The following is an 18,864-nucleotide window of genomic DNA, read 5'->3' as shown; positions in this document are numbered from 1 at the left end:
TTCTCTTATCTAGGTATTTCATCGAACGAATATGTCGCTTCCATCGAGCGAAGACATCGCATCCGCCGTGGGAACCTTAGTTCTAAGTCGCGTTAGAACATAAGGCCAAGTAATTATTACCCGTTTTTCTCTTGTTTGTTCGGCCGCCCTCGGGCGCGTAATTTCGTCAATGTCGGTCATTATTGTTTCATGCAATAAGCAGAGTGACCAACCGTGTAGATGGACAGAAAGGTCGGTTGCCGTCCTCTAGCAAGTCTTTTTCGAGAGAAAGACATCGTCTTTCTCTTGCTAAAGACTCGCCAAGAGGAAACGGGACTGACCCAGTAAGTTTGTCTGCACGGTCGCGTCGTGTTCGCGATTTCATTGTAACTTCATTTTCCCCTTTGAAAAAGGGAAATTTTCAATAATTGCTTGGCAGAACCAGACCAGGAAATCGAAGGAGTTTAGTTTCCTTCTATTTCCTTTGCGTCCTTTAGTTTCTAAGATTGTACATAAATGGAGATCGAAGGTACTTTGTTTCCTTCTATTTCCTTCTTCGCATACTTATTGTAGTTTAATTTAAGCCGCGCGCGAACGAATGCCTGTCTCTTATCAAACAATCGTAAATAAGTAGCTTCATTTGTTGGTTCGTTTGCCTATATTGTCACGTTGTTTCGATTCCCATTTCGGTCACTTGACTTCATGTAATAAGCAAGTGACCGGCCGTGTGACCGAACTGAACAGTCGGTTGCCGTCCTCTAGTTAGTCTTATTCGAGAGAAAGACAATACGTTCCGAATTCAGCACTCTCTCCTGGTTAGTCGTCTTATGTCGGATCTACCTGGGATTCGGTACAAGGTGCAGGGTAGTTTTCTTCTCGTAAGACATGCCGAGTCGGTCCACTTTGACTATCGAACAAGATTCAGAGAGTTATCTTATCGTAAGTCGTGTCAAGTTGGGTCGTTGCTGGCTTCGACACTCGGGTAGAGTCTGCCAACTCGTAAGACGGGTGAAACGGGTTGCTCGGGTAGTGGGCCCTCGCGTAAGTCGGTTTATGACCAATGCCGAGTTGTATACAAACACGATCAGAGTAATGCCTCATCGTAAGACGTTCTGAACTCAAATTATTGTTGGCTTCGAACAACATTTGGGGAGTTTTCTTCTCGTAAGACGTCTTCGGTATAGAGTCACGCAGAGAAATTACTCCCCTTATTTTGACTCGAATACAACAATTATTTGGGGGAAGACGCGGATGGGGTATTTCCCCTGAATGTGGGCGTATATGACAGAGGCAGGCCATAACCGTTGCGAGGCATAACCCCTCCTATCTGGAAAAGTCGGCTTGACCGATCGGCTCCCGCGAAAACGTGGCGGTGTCAGTTCTCGCGCCCGAGGCGGGGTCAGCAATGACCCGATGGGGAGATGCAGAGACGATATCTCTTTGTATCTTGATTTTGAGTCAATTTGGTTCCCGACTTGGATGCAGAGAGTCTACCTGTCGGTCGTCTTGAGCCGGATCCTACGGTAGTTCCGATTGCGGACGCAGGGAGTTGAGTACTGATCGGAGACGTCAGTCTTTCTCTCGAATCGGACTCGCCAAGAGGAAACGGGACTGACCTAGTAAGTCGATTGTACGATGTGCGTCGCGTCGCGTCTATTCTCGCGTGTTAGCTTCATTTTCTTAGTTAAATGGATTGTTTGATAGAAACCGACACCGAGATCGAAGGAACTTTGTTTCCTTCTATTTCCTTCTTCGCGTACTTAGTTTCTAAGATTGTACAGAGGGAGATCGAAGGAATTTTGTTTCCTTCTATTTCCTTCTTCGCGTACTTAGTTTCTAAGATTGTACAGAGGGAGATCGAAGGAATTTTGTTTCCTTCTATCTCCCTCGCGGGTCTCCACTCGCAGCAACCTCCACGTGGTGAGACCTGGTAATCGGTATTACTCGCGACAAAGAATCATTTGTTTATCCTTTGTCGCGAGTAATAGCGAGCTAATGGCTGCAAACTTGTAATAATATCTTTGGATATAACAAGTAGGTGCGTGGAATGCTACGCTTTACAAGTGCAACATCTTAGACACAATGGTGAAATTTTATTAATTCTTCGCAGACATTTGGAAGATGATGCAAGGACTTGCGATGCAATGAGTTTGTCATCACAAGTCTATTACATCCTTTTCAGAATACCTTTTAGTAACTAAAAGTTGGATAAGGAGCAACACGATTCGAGCTGGTTTGAATTTTGTCACTTGGTCGCGCGGCATTTAGGTTAATGCGACTAAAACCTACACCTTGCCCTCACTCTTGCCGCGGCTTAGCTACGCGCGATTTTGTCGGCGCGCAATTTGAGCAAGGCGTAAGACGGAGATGTGGTGTCGGCTGGTCGCCTCCACACCTTTTTACGCACGTTGAACGTCGTTGAAAGCGTGGACTGCGGTGGAAGTGATGGAAATGGTTGGATCGCGGAAGCAGACGAGGGAAATCGTCGATCAGCGATGAATAAAAAATAGAAGTAGGCCTCAATGGAACGACATGGCCTGTGAATCTCGAAACATCGTCGATTCTTTTTGGAAACTTTTCAACGCCTATTTGCCGCGAGGCCGAGGGGCTTCGTCAGCATGGAAATCAGCAGTGAATCGCGTCGACTGGCGTCACGACGAACGGATCAAAGCCGCTTTTGTTCCCACGTACGAAAAGTCGTTGGAGTGGTCGTGAACGAAAGTAGGAAGTACACGTACATTCTGGATCGGCGCGACAGAGTTCTCTTGGTTCTGAATTATCGTTGAACGGGTGGAGAGAGCTCGCTTTACAATCCTGACGAACTCATCAGTACGCAATTCTCATTTCACCTCTTTGGACAGAGGATTTTCGCGGATTTCAGAGTTTCAGAATTTTATTTCAGTCTAGGCGCTGAATACTTGCAAATTGTATTTTTCATACGTGGAAAATTGATGGAAGGAAACTACAAACACCTGTGAAAAGCGACAAAGTGAAAGGAAGTCTACGAAGAGCTTGTGCTTATGGATCAAAACGAGCTCAGAAGTGCATTATTTCCTGTGAAGAGATATTTTGAAGGAGTATTCTATATAGTATGATCGCGATTTTTTATCTTCATTTAGACTTCAAAAAGAAGGATATTACTCAATTTGACATGTATATTTTTTTAACCGAATAGTTTAGTTTAATTAGTTTATAGTTTTCTGTATTTTCATATAACACCATTAATATATCATTTATGCAAAATTATTCTATATCTTTTTTTTTTAATAATATATTCAAAACATCGATTCTTTTAAAGGAAAGAATAGCTGGATAAGGGGATCAATTGCCCTCTGAACCAAATTCGACTTGCGATTGGCTATTCGAATAAAAACAATACATGCCAAGTTTCAAGAAGGGATTAAAGTACAAAAATCGAAAATCGCATTATTGTTTGATTTCTCCTAGAATATTTTATGAGAAATTTTGAAAACGATTTAAGGCATTTAAGATAAAGAGACATATATTATTGAATTTTCAAAAAGTTTTAATTACAAATTTTTGCTGAGAAAAATAAAGGGAAAAATACTGATTTTGTTACAAACGAGTGCTTTGTACAGATAACATCACTCGTTAAACCGAAGATAGATGGAAGATTATTTCGAGAAAAAGAAGCAACATCCCGACGACTGCGAAGATTTCTCTTAAATATTCCCGAGAGGTGTCATACTTTGTCTGTAATTGTAATGTATTTCTCAATTACTAGCTAAAATATGAGAAAGGATTTTTTCTTACCACGTCTCGACTGTCAGCTTCTCTGATAATGCCGTATCTCGACGGTAACGGATGCGAAATTTCCTGCGATTCTTCTCTACGGTCGCCTCATCGCGCTTCCCTCCCCTTATCCCCTCTGCCGCGAATTTATGCGAGACGCAAAACTTTTCCGCTGACGCCAGGAGCCGCTCGTTCCTTCCTTGAAAATCACAAAGAAGTCTTTATTAAAGAAAAAAGAATGAAGAATACTTTTCCATAAAATGAAGAAACCTGAGGAGGAATTGTTTGTCTTGTATTTTCTGCTCCACTAATAGCTAGTTCACAAGACCGTTTGTAATGCCCGAATATATTATACTCCAGGGATATCACAACAATTTAAGCTGCATTAAGGCTCCGGAAATGTGTTTGAAGTCGACGGAAACTTAGAAGGAGCAAGTTAACGTTGTACATCTAAAGGTAATCCACCACATTTCTCTCCTTAATCCGTTATCTGGAAAACGTTTCTAGCAAACTCGGTAATCCCGCGATCCTCGTGAAATTTGTGTTTGTTACGAGTGTAATTGAATCCGCAAAAGAAGCTTATTAGTCGTGTACGTGAACGGCGAATGAATTTTCGTCGAATCGTGGCCGAAATTGAAAATGTTGAATTACATGTTCACTTACCCAATTAGCTCTAAAACTATTGAGCCGGTCAATTTGTTTCACGCTTTTTGGACTTTTTTCCAAAGTACTGTATTATCGACAAAGACTTCGTGCAATCTTTGGTGAGAATTATTGCATTGAGGAACGTGGTACATATTGCTTGTAAACATAATAGCTAAAGAAAGTTAACACTCAGCTTTTCAATAAAGATTTCATCATACAGATGTTATTTGAAACATTTATTAATTATTAAATTCAATTTAACGGATAATTGTTCGAATCTTTTGAGGAATATTTTGATTCATATCTATAATGTCAATTTTGAAAACAGCTACTGATGATTTGTTAAAAAGTTCAGCAATTTCTCGATAAGATTTGCCTTTCCCGCGAATTTTAATATTTTTCGTTTCTCATTTCTTTGGATTTGTGCTTTTTTCGAATGAAAAATTCACCCATTCCTTTATAAAAGTTACAGTTTGCATGTTTAAAATAAATTCTTACTTTTATAAATTTGTTTACAAACCTTAATGCCAACGTGTTCAAAACCATATTATTTGTAATACAGGAATCTAGTTTAGGAATTGGAGAAAACTTATGTGTATACGTCAAATAATTGAAAAGTCTTCTACTATTTACTTATTTTTTCAAACAGAGTCGTACCGATCTAATAAAAATTGCAATAATCTATCGTATTATTTCGACGAAACGATTTTGCAAAATGATTTAAATATTGACCAAGAAGTACACATGGTGACCAAGACGATAACGTTCGAGGCATTTACAGCTTTCGAAAAGGGCCTTAGATAGTTTCAGGCATAAAAGGAATGTAATGTCACAGAACTATGTAGCTATATCGAAACAATTATACATGATGCCCCAAAAATGTTGGAGTTCCTTGAAAGGGGTGGTTCGGGGGATGATTTGAAACAACTTTTTGCTTAGCGAAAATGTTGTACAAGGCTTCGTTAAGGAGATATTAGAAAACTCCGACTAATCAGAGCTTAAGTATACCGGTGGAGCGCCCGCAGTAGTATAGGCTACGCGCTAGACAGCCGCAGTAGTATAGGCTTCGATTGGTCAGGGTTTTCTGTTAATATCTCCTTAACGAAGCCTCGGACAACATTTTCGCTAAGGAAAAAGTTGTTTCAAATCACCCCCCGGACTACCCCTTTCAAGGAACTCTAACATTTTTTGGACACCATGTATAATAGAGTTGTCATCAAAATTTGAAATCCATAGGATTTATTTCTTCAATTTCGCGAAGAAGAACGATTGAACAATATTGTTTCTTCGAATTTATTGAACAATCGAATTATATTTATTTTATTTCACATTGTCTTAATTCTTAAATAAAATTAATTACCTACCGTTTGTTGTTCTATTATATAAAATTTCTGTTATCTGAACAATTTTGTCTTCCAATTTTGTTGTTCCACTTAGACGGTAATATTGTATACTTACAACCGTATCGCAAGTGAACCAGCCAATGTTATTACCCACAGTCGTTTCTACATACGGACGACTTTGTCTGTCGAGTCGACAGTGTCGACTAGCTTAAGATATGGAGAGGATGCTTTCCACGCGATTCTTTTCGTGAGATCCTTTCTCCGTACCCTTCAATCAGTTTCCGTTTGTCACCGCGAAGGGATCTCGAGACGGATCAAAGCGGCGAAATAAATTTTCCTCGAGGAGTCATAATAAAGCAGCTCATTCCGCACCAGCACTTTTCCCGTTCGTCTTCTTCTCCGTCGCTCCTATTTCCATTGGCCCGTCTTCCATTCTCGTCAGTCCTCGACCTCGTCGCCCGCTGCTTCTTCTTCGTTTCGAGACCTCCATCTCGACCCTTTTACAGGCAAACTCGCTTCAAATTGCCCCTGGAAATCTCATTTCCACTTGCCAAAAAAAAAAGAAATAGAGAAGCAAGAAAAAAAAGAATAAGTAGAAGAAGTCTTACACGCCGTCGCCGTCAGGCACGTATACACTCGGCCCGATGTCGCGCGATAGGGTGACACGGACAGAATGAGACTGTTAAGGGCCTCCACGGGGCGGTGAAAAAAAAAAGGGAACCATGAAGAACGTCACCGGTAGAAGTAAGCAGATGAAAGGAGAAAGGAATCCAAAGACTCCCTTCTTGGAGTTTTTCTTTTCCTGCCACTTTCTTGAAGATCATCCACCGATAAGAGCGACGTTTCGTGAAAATCCACTTGTCCGGGGTTGACGCGTTCGAGTGACAGCGATTAAAGCGTTCCGTGTTCCTTTAACGCAAATACATGCATACACACGCGAGACCTTTAGCGGATCCAGAGCAAAGCTCTATAATTTTGATTGCTTTCACAACCAACAAATTTCACCTTCCTTCGTTTTGGGATAAAAGTCGTCGACGTGGAAATAAATTAAATAATTTTTCGTGCTGTATTTTATTACAGTGCAATAAAGTACAATTACTGATAGCGAATTAAAATTAATGCAGCGACCTAAATAAAATTGCTTCATTCAACTGTCACATAATTTGCTCCAACGCAAGCATTGCCCAATTAAATCTTTTATATAAAACAGCTCTTTCTAAAACGAAAGAATAACAAGATATTTCGAGTGACAATACTTATTAACTCATTCTGTGTACTATATCGCGGAATGAAAATTATTTTCCACGGGAACAATCTGTTCACTGGTGCTTGCTCTAACAAGCGGTTAATTAGTTCACGAAGAGTGAATAGCGAAAGAACCGACGAACAACAATGGTTCGAGCGTATGCCGTTTCGCGTGGGAACAGATTGGGGAGGGTGGTCCATTGTGAATAAGGCAGCGTTTAGCAAACCATTGGCAATGCTTCCCCTCTCGTGCCACCCCGGCCGGTTTCCACTTAACCTTAAAACACGAATTCTCGTCTACGCTACGCGGAGATTGATCGAAGTTGTTCCGGTGTTTTCCAGGAAGTGGCTGAGCACCCGGGGGACAACAAGATTCAGGGTAGAAACACGAGAGTCCGAGAAAAGTCCTGGACAGACGAGAGGAGCGTGATTGAATAACCGTGGGAAACTTAAAAAAAGAACTCTGGGTCAAGGTGAGCAATTTTCGTTTTTCCCCACAGACTCGAGGTCTGGAGCCTCGAGCCTCTTATTTTAAATCAATATTTCAACAGCTCTTTGTTTAATACTACCACTACTATTAATAATAATTAATGTGATGGTCATTACATTGAATGTACCGTAGTATAAATAATTATACACCCTCGCTCATACATATGTGGACCCTTACTACTTTCAATGAATATTTAATATACGCCGTAAATTATTACTATATGACTTTGTTGCTAAATTTTATATTGGATATGCATTTAACAACATTTAATAATATTACATGTTTTGACTGCCATATTCAATTTAATCTTTTATTATGACGTGGAAAAAAAGGTGTACCCCCTTATGTGACAAATCGAGAAAGGAATAAAATTTGAGATTTTCTTTAAGGAGTCCAAAACTAAATTAATGAAAGGTTGAACTTGCAATAATAAGTCTTTTAACACAATTTTCAATACGAATTTGAATATGAATGAATGCCAAACAGGAAACCAAAAGAGAAATACCTTCAGTGGTGCGACAATCTCAACTTTTTCTTAAAAATATAAACTGAAAGTCTCAATATTGAACGGACTTATTCTATTTTGATACAACTATCGCGGATCTCGCGGCAGACGGGAGCTCGAAATTTCCTCGAATTTCTTCCAAGTCCAGACAGACGATCCCAGAACAGTGGAAACTTTTGGGTAAACTTTGATCGTCGGTTGCCAGTGAAAGCGCCTGGGAGTTGGCAGCGATCGTTGTCTCTGCCGCTAATTAATTTCGGCTCACCGATTTCTCCGAAAGTTTCAATGAGGTTCTGGCTACCGTAACTTCTTGCGGGACGTAACCTTGTAGTCAGATGAGGTAGAGAAAACAGGACGAGCGATGGAGTAAGAGAAGAGATGGGACGGAGCGCTTGTCGTTGAAATCCTAGAAAGCCTCAGGGTCAGACGAGAGGGTAGTAGAGGCATTTCAAGTTCGCCTAAGCAGAAACAGACTCGTTTCCCAGTTAACACGGATTAATTCTGAAAGTTCTACGAGGTAACCCTCGAAGGGTTGACCGACGGTGTCGAGCATCAAGCCTCCAAATGCGAAGGGGATGGTTACTAATTTTGATACTTCTTTCAAACTTTCCAGGGGTACTTCGCGCGATTTTCTATAATGCAAGAGCAACACCTGTTGTAGAACATATTAGGTTTTTTTATTAAGTAGTTCAATAAATATCCGAATTCATTTATTCTTAGTGGGAGAATTTAAATTGGTCTAAATGAGGGTAGAAAATTTCATTAGGTTAATGAATTTTATCGTTTTAATAAATTATTCCTAAAGAGCATTAAAACCAGTAACTATATATTCCGATCATCTTGTTATACCTAACCTACATTTCAATATATAGAGTGAGGCATTTAAAACAGGCCACCTCAATAATTCGTTTACTTTTAGGGGTAGAAAAATAAGTGTCGAACAAGAGTTGTTTGATTTCAAAGGGCCACGTAACGTGGAGCTAAAAACTTTGTTATCGATGGAAGCGTAGAGGAGATGCGAAGGTAAACTCCGTTTTTTCAAATAGAACGATATAGTTTCTTATACACATTCTGATAGAACTTTCTAAAACTGTCCAATTATCTAATATCAAAAACAAATGTGAATATTTAAGATCACGATCATTTCTTACTTGAATGAATGTGGGTTTACGCTATTGTAACGTCATCTATTGGTAAAACAAAACGAACTTTGCGAACAACCTAATACATATTTAATTTAATTTTTCGCGTTGAAAAATCAGCTGTGGTTGGTTCCATTGTCACTGAAACGTTCTGTATATTGGATCAGGTCGATCGATAATCTGCTGACATCACGATTAATTCGAATCGTTCGTCGAAGGTAACAGTTTCCATATGGTTAGAACAAAAATTCTAGCAAAATTAACGATCTCTGGATCTGTCCAATTAATCATGAACGCGAGCTTTTCCGTCATTGATCACCTCGACCGTCCTGACGTTGCTTTCTAGGCAAGAAACCGACAGAAGTTCAGGCTCCCGGGGGTCGCGGGCCTCCCATGTTGCAGATATATATACATCTATGTATGCAAGCGAATCGAGCCGGAGCAAAATTTCAGACCTGGAGATTTCGTCGAACTAATACCCCCGGGGCAAGAAATTGCAAACAAGATCTACTCGGCGCTTGAAATTAATCCTTCGCGTGCAACAGATGAGAGACGCCGCGTGGCGAATAATTCTCCTGTAACCCTTTTTATTTTCATTCATGTTTTGCTCAGAAAAACGAGAATGGTTTCATCCATCCGTGGTCGAACCTAAATTCAGTGAACATTACTTTTGTTTTTTAATTTTTTTTTTCTAAATACGCATCAAGCTTTTTGTAATGAATATGAGACAGCAAAAATAATTATAAGGAGTTTGTTATTCATAGTATGGTAGGGAAATACACTAATGTGTATTTCTAATGGAAGGCATTGAATAAAAGATACGACAAACCATCGTAGTTCTCTGCGATCACTAAGCGAGTAGTTTTGAAGGTACTTTCACAAATAAACGCCATGTTATCCCAAACTGTCTATCGATTTCAATTTTCCAAAATACCCCTACTTCAAACTTTTCTATAGCATCAAATTTCCAAGGCATGAGGCATATATTTCTCTCAACACGAATTAAAATTATAATTAAATAGATTGTAACATAGTTTTATACATAAGTCCTTATTAGAGGATCTAATACTTAATTTTTCCTTGTTTATTTTTATATTATAATAACTAGACTGCGGATCTTTATGCAAAATAAAATTTTCGCGAACATGCCTACAAAAAAAAATTGCACCTAAATAGGAATTTATTTTATTCCGAAAATATTATAACATGAACTTTATTTTCAATATTTTTTATATTCATGCATATTTTTTCCATTTTGTAGTTTCTTGCACATTCAAATTTCCTATAAATGCATAAAGATCCGCAGTCTAATAATAACACATACTATGTAGTAAGTCCACCTAGCAGACCCGAAACGAAACGCACTCTCTTTCCTCCACTCTTTCCTCTTTCACCCTTTTCCCTTTACAGACCTCCATAGTAGTATCTACTAACAAAGTACAATTAGTTTCAAAAATTGATGAGTCTAATCCCTCCCCCGCTTCCGATGTATATCCGTGTCCATTCTCTTGCAGAACAGAGGTACCTTCGTTCCAGCGTTGCATACAGTTGTGCTGATCAAACAGAAACGCAAGGGGTTCGTAAAAAGTCACCCGAGCCGGTTATTGCTTTAAATTAACCTTCCCCACTTCTTGTTGCGAAGTGGTTTCGAGAGTACGTTTTACGAACGCTTTTCAATCCCGAAAAAGGAAACGCGAGTTTCAAAGCGGAGAAATTACTCGGTGAAATAAGACGAACTACGTTAGTCGGGGATACGGAAAGTTTGCAGAACGGATAAAAAGGAGGTGGATTTTTTCCGAGCGAGTACATTCTGATTCCGTCGGCATTACACGAGCCGCTGAATTCTGATCTGGCCAGCGAGATCCTGGCCCGTTTCTCTCTTCTCTTACGGTTCTTGCGCGAGTCTATCCTTGTCTGTTTCCTCGTGGCGTGCTTAAGCCCTGATTGGCGAGAAATCAATATCCACGGAAGACGGACGATCGGTTGCGTGAAGATCGAATAAATACGCTTCATTGGCCTTGGCAAACACTGGTGAATCGCGCTCAATCGAGCCTCCATCGATACGTGGAGATTACGTTTGTCTTGTTAACTTGTTCGAGCCAAGTGCAATTCTCTAGTGCACCGCAAGTCAAAATTTGTTCGACGCGCGACAAAAATATTATTTTTAAGAAACATCTCATTCCGCATCAAATCGAACACAAATGAAGTAACATCTCGGATTCTGACGAAGTTTGAATATGGTGTAGTCTTTAGTGATATTTGAACGTATCTCGAAGGATTTTTCGAAATTTTGATAATTGTCCCTTAGATCAAGGTATATATTTTACATTGTATCTATTCATTTTGCAAATTCAGTTTTAGAAGAATGGACCTAGAATTGCAGCCTTATCACAACCTGCTCACCTGAGTTAGTACAATCAGATTTCCATTTGATTCGTTCTGTATAAACTTTCTTCCAAAGCATATCAAAATGTTCAAGAAGTTAAAACTGATAGAAAATATTTCGATTAAAATATATTGTACTGCTTGTACATTAATGATAAAGAAATCTCATACAAAAACGATGGAAACTTTTGCATATCTAATATTATGCTACACTATGGCATCATTGTATTACCCCTAAAGAGATACAGTATGGTCTGTTGGGGGCACGAAGTCCCCATTGAGAATCCCTGGTCTACGTGACCGTTCGACGACAGCAGGTCGATGCGAAAACAGTTTCTGGCTGCAGAAGGTTTTATCTCGTTCGAGTTTCGAGATTTCATTTAATTTCCTTGCTTCGTATCTGTCATATCGAAGTGTCATTTTGTTTCTCCCGTTCGACGCCTTTCCAAAAGTTCGCTCTCGCAAAAAAGAGGATGAAAAGTGTCTGAACATCGATCTATTTACTTAAAATATTCAGACTCGTCGCTTTCTCTGAAATGGATATTTTTTTCTTATACGAGGCATTAACTTTGCATACTTAAAATAAACATAACTTCAGCATAATTTCGTGGAATGCTGTAGGAACTACCTGGACCAATTCATCGCCCAGAAATACATCAATATCTGATGGAATAGAGTGGTGTAATTACCTAAATGGTGGTGAAGATTAGTGCAACAACGTGACACATTCCTACAGTCAATGTAAAAAGTATTCGTACAGCACCCAATTTAAAATAAATGGTTCCTTTACGAATACTTATTACACTGACTGTATGTAATTGACTAATTGGAAGTATGAAGTATATGTATAAAATACATATATACATATATACATGTATAAAAATGAAAGCCCTGATTCACTGACATATCAACGCCCAGGTTAAATCCTTGAACCTAAATAGCTGAAATTTTGCACATAGGTTTCCTATATGATGTATGCAAGGAATACGAAGGCATTTTAAAAAATTCAACCCCTGAAGGGGTGAAAAGAGATTGAAATTTCTTTCAATTTCCTTTATAATTGATTTCCTGTTCTTTAATTATGAAGACAATTCAGTTAGGAAATTTTTTAGTCCAAAACATTGGGTACATTTTTAGTATAGAATAACGATAGTATTCCACGCGAGTGAAACAGCGGGGTACAACTAGCTAATTTTGTTGTTCAAAGGTTTCATTGAAAATTACAACCATTAGAACAACAAATTAATGAATGTGTTCTCTTTCAATGTTTACGACCTGCTCCAATCCCTCTACTAAATTTTTTATGCCATTCTGCCAAAAATGGTCAGGTCTGTTTTTGAAAAAGCTGTTAAATGAGTTATCTAGACGGTCGTTATCTTCGTCAGTAACGCTCCTCATTTGATTCGACAGCAATCGGAACAATTGATAATCTATTGGCGTAAGGTTCGAAAAATACAGTGAATGCTGTATAACTTCTTCTGTACAGAAATCGCTTGTGGCCACATGTTGTTCAGTGTCTGGCAAGAAGTTGGGGAGTAATTTGGAGACTCTTTTCTTTATGTTTTTTCGCAAAGTTTGTGTTGCTCCAAAGCTCTGATGTTTTGAGGCGAATCCCATTAAGCGAAGATGCTTAAAAACGGTTTGATGGTTGGAGTCCGTTTTCTTGATCAGATTCAAGACTAATTTTCAAAGTGTATACATACACATTTATCAATATGGATTTTGTTCATTAACGATTAACGTAATTGCGAAATTATAGATAACAGATCGCATTTTAATCTTGGATAACTTAATGTTCGAATTATTTTAGAATTTCACCTTAAAAAAAAAGCTACTATTATTTCATCTCAATATGTCATTCAAGTAATTGCAACTGAAATGGAGGGAATCTCTCGAAACCACAAGGACGATCGACCGTAGTCCTCGAAGACGTGGACCGCGAGCTATGATTTTTCGACGCGAGGCACTTTTTATTTTCGTCACTCGAGGCCCGCAAGAAAATCTCGTTTTCCGTTCCTGTCGTTCGTCCGCATCGCTCTCTCGACGCCGACGCGTCGTTAAAACGACGTTAGAGCCGCCCCCACCTACGGGATATACGCAGTTATTTCGCTCACCCCACGGGAAATTGCTCGTGAAAGCTCGCCGTACATAAAACCCTTCCCAGCGAGCGGCTTGGAATAAATTTTTCGAAAGCTGTTGTGGGTGATACTTGCTCGCGTCCCCGTAGAACGATGCAGGTCGATTGATCGCGACTGAGTTTCCACGAGAAGTATTTCCCTCTTTCCATTCATCCTCGCAGTGTTACGGGACAAATCGGATAACAGCGCCGACAGTCAATAGGATTGTGAACCGTAGCAATTTTTAACCAGGCACTGTAAATACAGCGATTCAACAGTCCCTGCTCCCAACTGACAATATTTACATTTCGTTTCGGAAACAGGAAAAGTTTTGCAATCACGAAAAATTTCTGCAGCATTTTTTTCTATAGAAAAATGTGCATTGCAGTGCTCCAATTACAGTTTGAAGGTTTAAAGAAAATGTTCTTTTGTGTAGAGAGAAAGAGGGAACAAGTTCCCCATAGAAAATGTAGTAAATACATTTACTTTACTTAAATAAAAAGTTTGATAAGGTAATGCGAATTCTTTCATTTCCGCCGATAACGTAATCCAATACCAGCTGATCGGAGCATAGCAAAGGGATCGACGGTCCTGAGTATTTTATCGCCAAATGTAGGTCGATATTGTATACATTCGTTGCGAAACGGAGCAACCGATAACGCATCGAGACACCGTTTCCAACTTGAATCGTAGTTCAGGGTAGTTTCGCGGACGTTCCATTTTCGTTTTGCTTCGTAACACTCGTACAGCTTACACTCTCTATCCGAGGGGCAGGCTGTTTCGAAATTACAAGATACTTTAACGCGAGCTGCTAAGAGGACAGCGAGCAGTTTCAAACGATTCTCTGTGAATTGTGCAACTGATAACAACTGGAGACGTAGTTCGCAACTTTGGTCGTAGTTCAGGGCAGTCTGGTGGACTTTTGGTTGTCGTTTCGTTTCGCAGAGTGAAATACAGAGGGTGTATCCTAGCATGTGGCACCCGCCTTAGTAAAGGATTGAGGACACGGAAAGACGGTAAAAAACGGTAAAAATACTGTACTGTACGTAATATTCGTCGGAGAGGGTGGTCGCTTTGAGGTACGACGGGCTATTATACACTCGAAAGAAAAAAGGAATATGGATCCTATAATAGTACACTCTCTGTGTATTAACACTTTAACTACCGGTGTAATGAACACAAGTAATAATAAAACTTCGCGTTACAACTGTGATAAGAGAACTACGCAATCTGTAACTTAAGTTTCCGAATGAAATGACGATGGAGGTCGTCATCAGAGTAATGTAATTAAGTAATCACATGTAATCAATGTTATGAAAGTTATTCGAAAATATCTTATTGTGTAATGGCTCCGAGAGCGCTATCTTATTTACAAACTTTAAATAATACTATTTTTGTATTAATCAATATATAATAAACGCCAGCAAACAGATCTTGTATCAAGTTAATAGATAAAAAAAAAAATTATTGAATGTAGCTATAATTTTCACACGTCCTACGTGTGAAAATACCTTCTGAAATTGGTATTTTTACCCGAACGGCTATTACGTGTCAAAATGGATCCCTAGAAAAAATACGCTCCTAAAATTCGAAATCCACTAACAGACAATTGAGGCAAGTGAATTTTTTCAGCCAGCGCGAAACGCACACCGCAGTCCGATGCGTCGTTGCCGCAACGTGTGCACTGTGCACGCTTGGGTTACGGGTAATACAGGACGGTATACAAAGTGGCCTCTCATGGTACTTACGGCCGTCCTCCACCGACCTGGCCCATCCCAGTTGCTGCAGCTGTGTCAAACATTATGCAGGCAAGCAATAGCCACTTGAAATGCAAATGCTCGCAGCGAGCGCAATTAAGGCCCTTGTAAAGTGGAAGAGCAACGAACGCGTTTCGTTGTTGGATCGGCACCAACGTCAGTTGAAAATATTGCTTTTCGTTTAGTCGCAAAAAGAACTGAACTACGAACCATCCCGTTCAAAGCGAAGAGAGAGACATTTTCAATACTCCCCCGAGTTTTCCATACTATTCATTGAAAAACGATTTTTAAAGTTTTTTTTTTTATTGTGAATATGTTGTTTTCAGTCCTCTGTAAGCTCACGTGACTCTGAGATCACATATCTATTGTGTGCCTTTTTGATCTCTGATTTAATTCCTTATCAATATGTATCTATTATAGGTGTTATATTTTATAATAGAATGGTCTACAAGCAATCTGAGTGCAACAATTGTCTTGCAACTTCTCACATCAGGGCGAATCTAGATTAAAATTTATGCATATAAAATTGTGCTTTGAGTTTATATATCATTATCAGTGTTTATCAATGGTTCTATGGTTGAATACTTTTAGATATTTAATATATATTTGAGACGATAAAGTGTTCAAAGAATTAGAAAATCTCTGTTTCTAATTAAACCAATTTATATTCTAAACCACTAACTTAAAATCACGAGCAACGGTAATTAATTCTTTGGAAATATATTTCCGACCGAGGAAAATAATATTTTTCATATTTTTTGGCTGTAGGATTCAACAAAACGCACCCTTGGACTTCCTTAATGCTTCTAGAACTAAGAAAGCTCCGAAATTCTTCCTCGCGATTTTCACCTAACCGTTGACACATTCATCGTAACAAAATCCAATATCCATTGTAAATGGAGACATTGTTTTTGTAAAACTCCGTTTCACTTGGATTACATCGGCCATTCAAGGATTTCAAAACTGTGATTTGAAACTCGTTACGCGAAACGGGATTTCTATTTGAATTACGGACTGGGAATTGTAGCAGTGTAATAAGAACGTTAACGCAGATTGAACGCAACCATCCACACAGCAACGGTTGACTGTGACTGTGAAGTGACCTTTTTGTAATTCTTTTGGTTACACGACACGCAGATAAACTATTGTTTCGACGAACACACCGGAATGAATCGCCCACTCTCGAATGACATTTAAAACCGATTGCGTCTGCGGGCAGAATACTTGCGCACAAAAGACACCTCCTCTCGGATACTCTTTCGCGAATTGGATGAAAATGTTCAGAATGTGAAACGAAGCGGGCGTTTAACTGCTTTTCAAGAAAATGTACAATTTCTTTTACAATATACTTGAATGGAAATGGGAACTGTTACGATGCTAATTACTTCTATTAAAGCTGGTTTGAGACAAACCTGAAGCGACGCGATTTTTCAAAATTTCTCAATAAACATTTTCTAAGAACAATTTTCAGATTGTATTGCGATAATTTAACGAATTTACGAAGTTATAGATAACAGCACGCACTTGAAAATAAATGAATGACAAACGAAAAATTCATATACCCCCGCGTGTATAAATATGTGGACACTTGGTACCTTTAATGAATAATTAATATACACCGTAAATTATTACTATACAATTTTTGTTGCCAAATTCTATATTGGATGTGTATTTAACAACATGTAATAATATTAAATGTTTTGAGTGCTACATTCAATTTTATAGTGGAACTATGAGACCGTTTGGATAGAAAAGTTCAGAAAGGATGTTCAATGTATCAAAAACATTTATGGCGAAATATTATAAAATAAATGAGATAATATTACTTCGGATACAATGAAGAAATTAATAGTATCCAAGTTTGGTAAAAGAAATGTTAACATTACCTAGTTATCTCTATAGTTTTTTTTATCATTACTAATGTGATATTTAAAAAAACGATTAATAAAATATATTCGCTAATGCAACATAAACATATCGAAACATAAACGATATAATTGATATTAATAGATTCGCAACTTTTATCAGATATTTACTTCTAATATACTCGGTTCGAAACGTTCACTTCTAAAATATTTTTGAATTTCAATTAGAAAAACGTTGGCACCGCGTTTCTGTTGTCATTCTGTTCTTTTTACGTTTCAATTATTACAGAGAGAAAAAAAGACAATCCCGAATTGGATGCAATGCGGTACGACGAGTAAGTAGAATGTGGATAGCGTCGAGTAATCTTGCCTTAGTAAGACTGACTATAACGTCTGACCCAATGCAGCTTGCACAGGAGGTCTTTCTTTCGCCACGGAATTACTTTTCTGCAAGTACCAAGGCAGAATGTTTCAGCGATCTAAAATTGACGAGATATTCTTATATTCTGCAGCGACATTTTTTCAACGCATTCTACATATTAATTCTATTCAAGGAAAAACAATGCGATATCATGTTCACGATGTTTTCAAATTTACAGCTCGAGCGGAAATAGAGTGATTTCGTAAACAAAAATCAATCGAAAGTGTAGGAGAACATTTCTGACGTAACGTGAAATATTAATTCGTAACTTCGAAACAAATTGAACAGACTAGTTGTAAATTTAAGAAAATCTTGTATAAACATATATAAATAAATGTACCAAATCTAGAAAATGTATGTGGCGTACTTCGACTGCAAAAAAATTATGAAAATTCGAAGTCTCGAAAGTGGTAAAACAAGTGTACTACCTTAAAAGTGGATACTTGTTATTCAAATTGAAATATCGAAAACATTTCTTAAGTTAAGATAATGTTGAAGGACAAACAAGTTCATCGATCGCATGTACCGTGTATTTTTAAAAATAATTAACTTCAAAATGGAGCTTGTCACAAAGAAATTTTACTCCATGCGATAGTGAAGTATCTTCCCGATTCTTCGCTTTCGTACTGTTTTAATTTTCAATCTCCGAACCAGCGGAGATCCACTCCCCGTTCGTCATCTCGATAGCCTTCACCCCGAGGGAGCTATCTTAGCCGACAATTATTTACGAAGTGGAAACAGATTGCTATGATCGGATCGATTAAACGTTCCAGACGATGGGGGCGTCGCTCGATTTTAAGCATCGAGTCGATCGAAACACTTCTCTCCAGTCGCTTGGACATTTCAAAATACGTTTCAAAATACGGTTAGCTTCTCAAGAATCAAATGACACTTCAAATAGCAAGAGATTTAAATCCAACGCTAAAGTATCATACGTAGTTAAACTTGTATCAAGAATAAATACAACGCTGTCGAGTTAAAAATGTATATACTTACATTATACATTTTGTGATATATCACAAAATATCAATGGCCTTAAAATAACGTTGAAAACAATTTGACAACTGACTGATTCTCAATTAAATCTACTGTCGGCATTTGAATTGCAGCTGAAACTTTAAGAAGTCGTTTCGGCCCCTAAATACAAAAACGGGCCAGTATAAAAAAATACGTATATCTTATTTTTCGGTGCTTTAAAACATATCCCAAAATAAAAA

General features: G+C 38.5%; 1 protein-coding gene across 2 annotated transcripts in view; it reads left to right on the top strand.

Annotated features, from left to right (window-relative positions):
- The window catches only part of LOC128878118 (uncharacterized), a 218,804-nt gene that overhangs the window by 86,220 nt on the left and 113,720 nt on the right, over positions 1–18,864 (top strand). For both annotated transcript variants that reach the window (XM_054126021.1, XM_054126020.1), the window contains exon 2: positions 7,308–7,438. The gene's annotated coding sequence lies outside the window, so the exon portion shown is untranslated. The remainder of the gene's footprint in view (positions 1–7,307; positions 7,439–18,864) is intronic.

Source organism: Hylaeus volcanicus, chromosome 6 (assembly GCF_026283585.1).
Source record: "Hylaeus volcanicus isolate JK05 chromosome 6, UHH_iyHylVolc1.0_haploid, whole genome shotgun sequence".
In the NCBI taxonomy this organism is placed as follows: domain Eukaryota; kingdom Metazoa; phylum Arthropoda; class Insecta; order Hymenoptera; family Colletidae; genus Hylaeus; species Hylaeus volcanicus.
The sequence above is the reverse complement of the archived record's forward strand: the minus strand, read 5'-3'. Positions and strand labels throughout refer to the sequence as shown.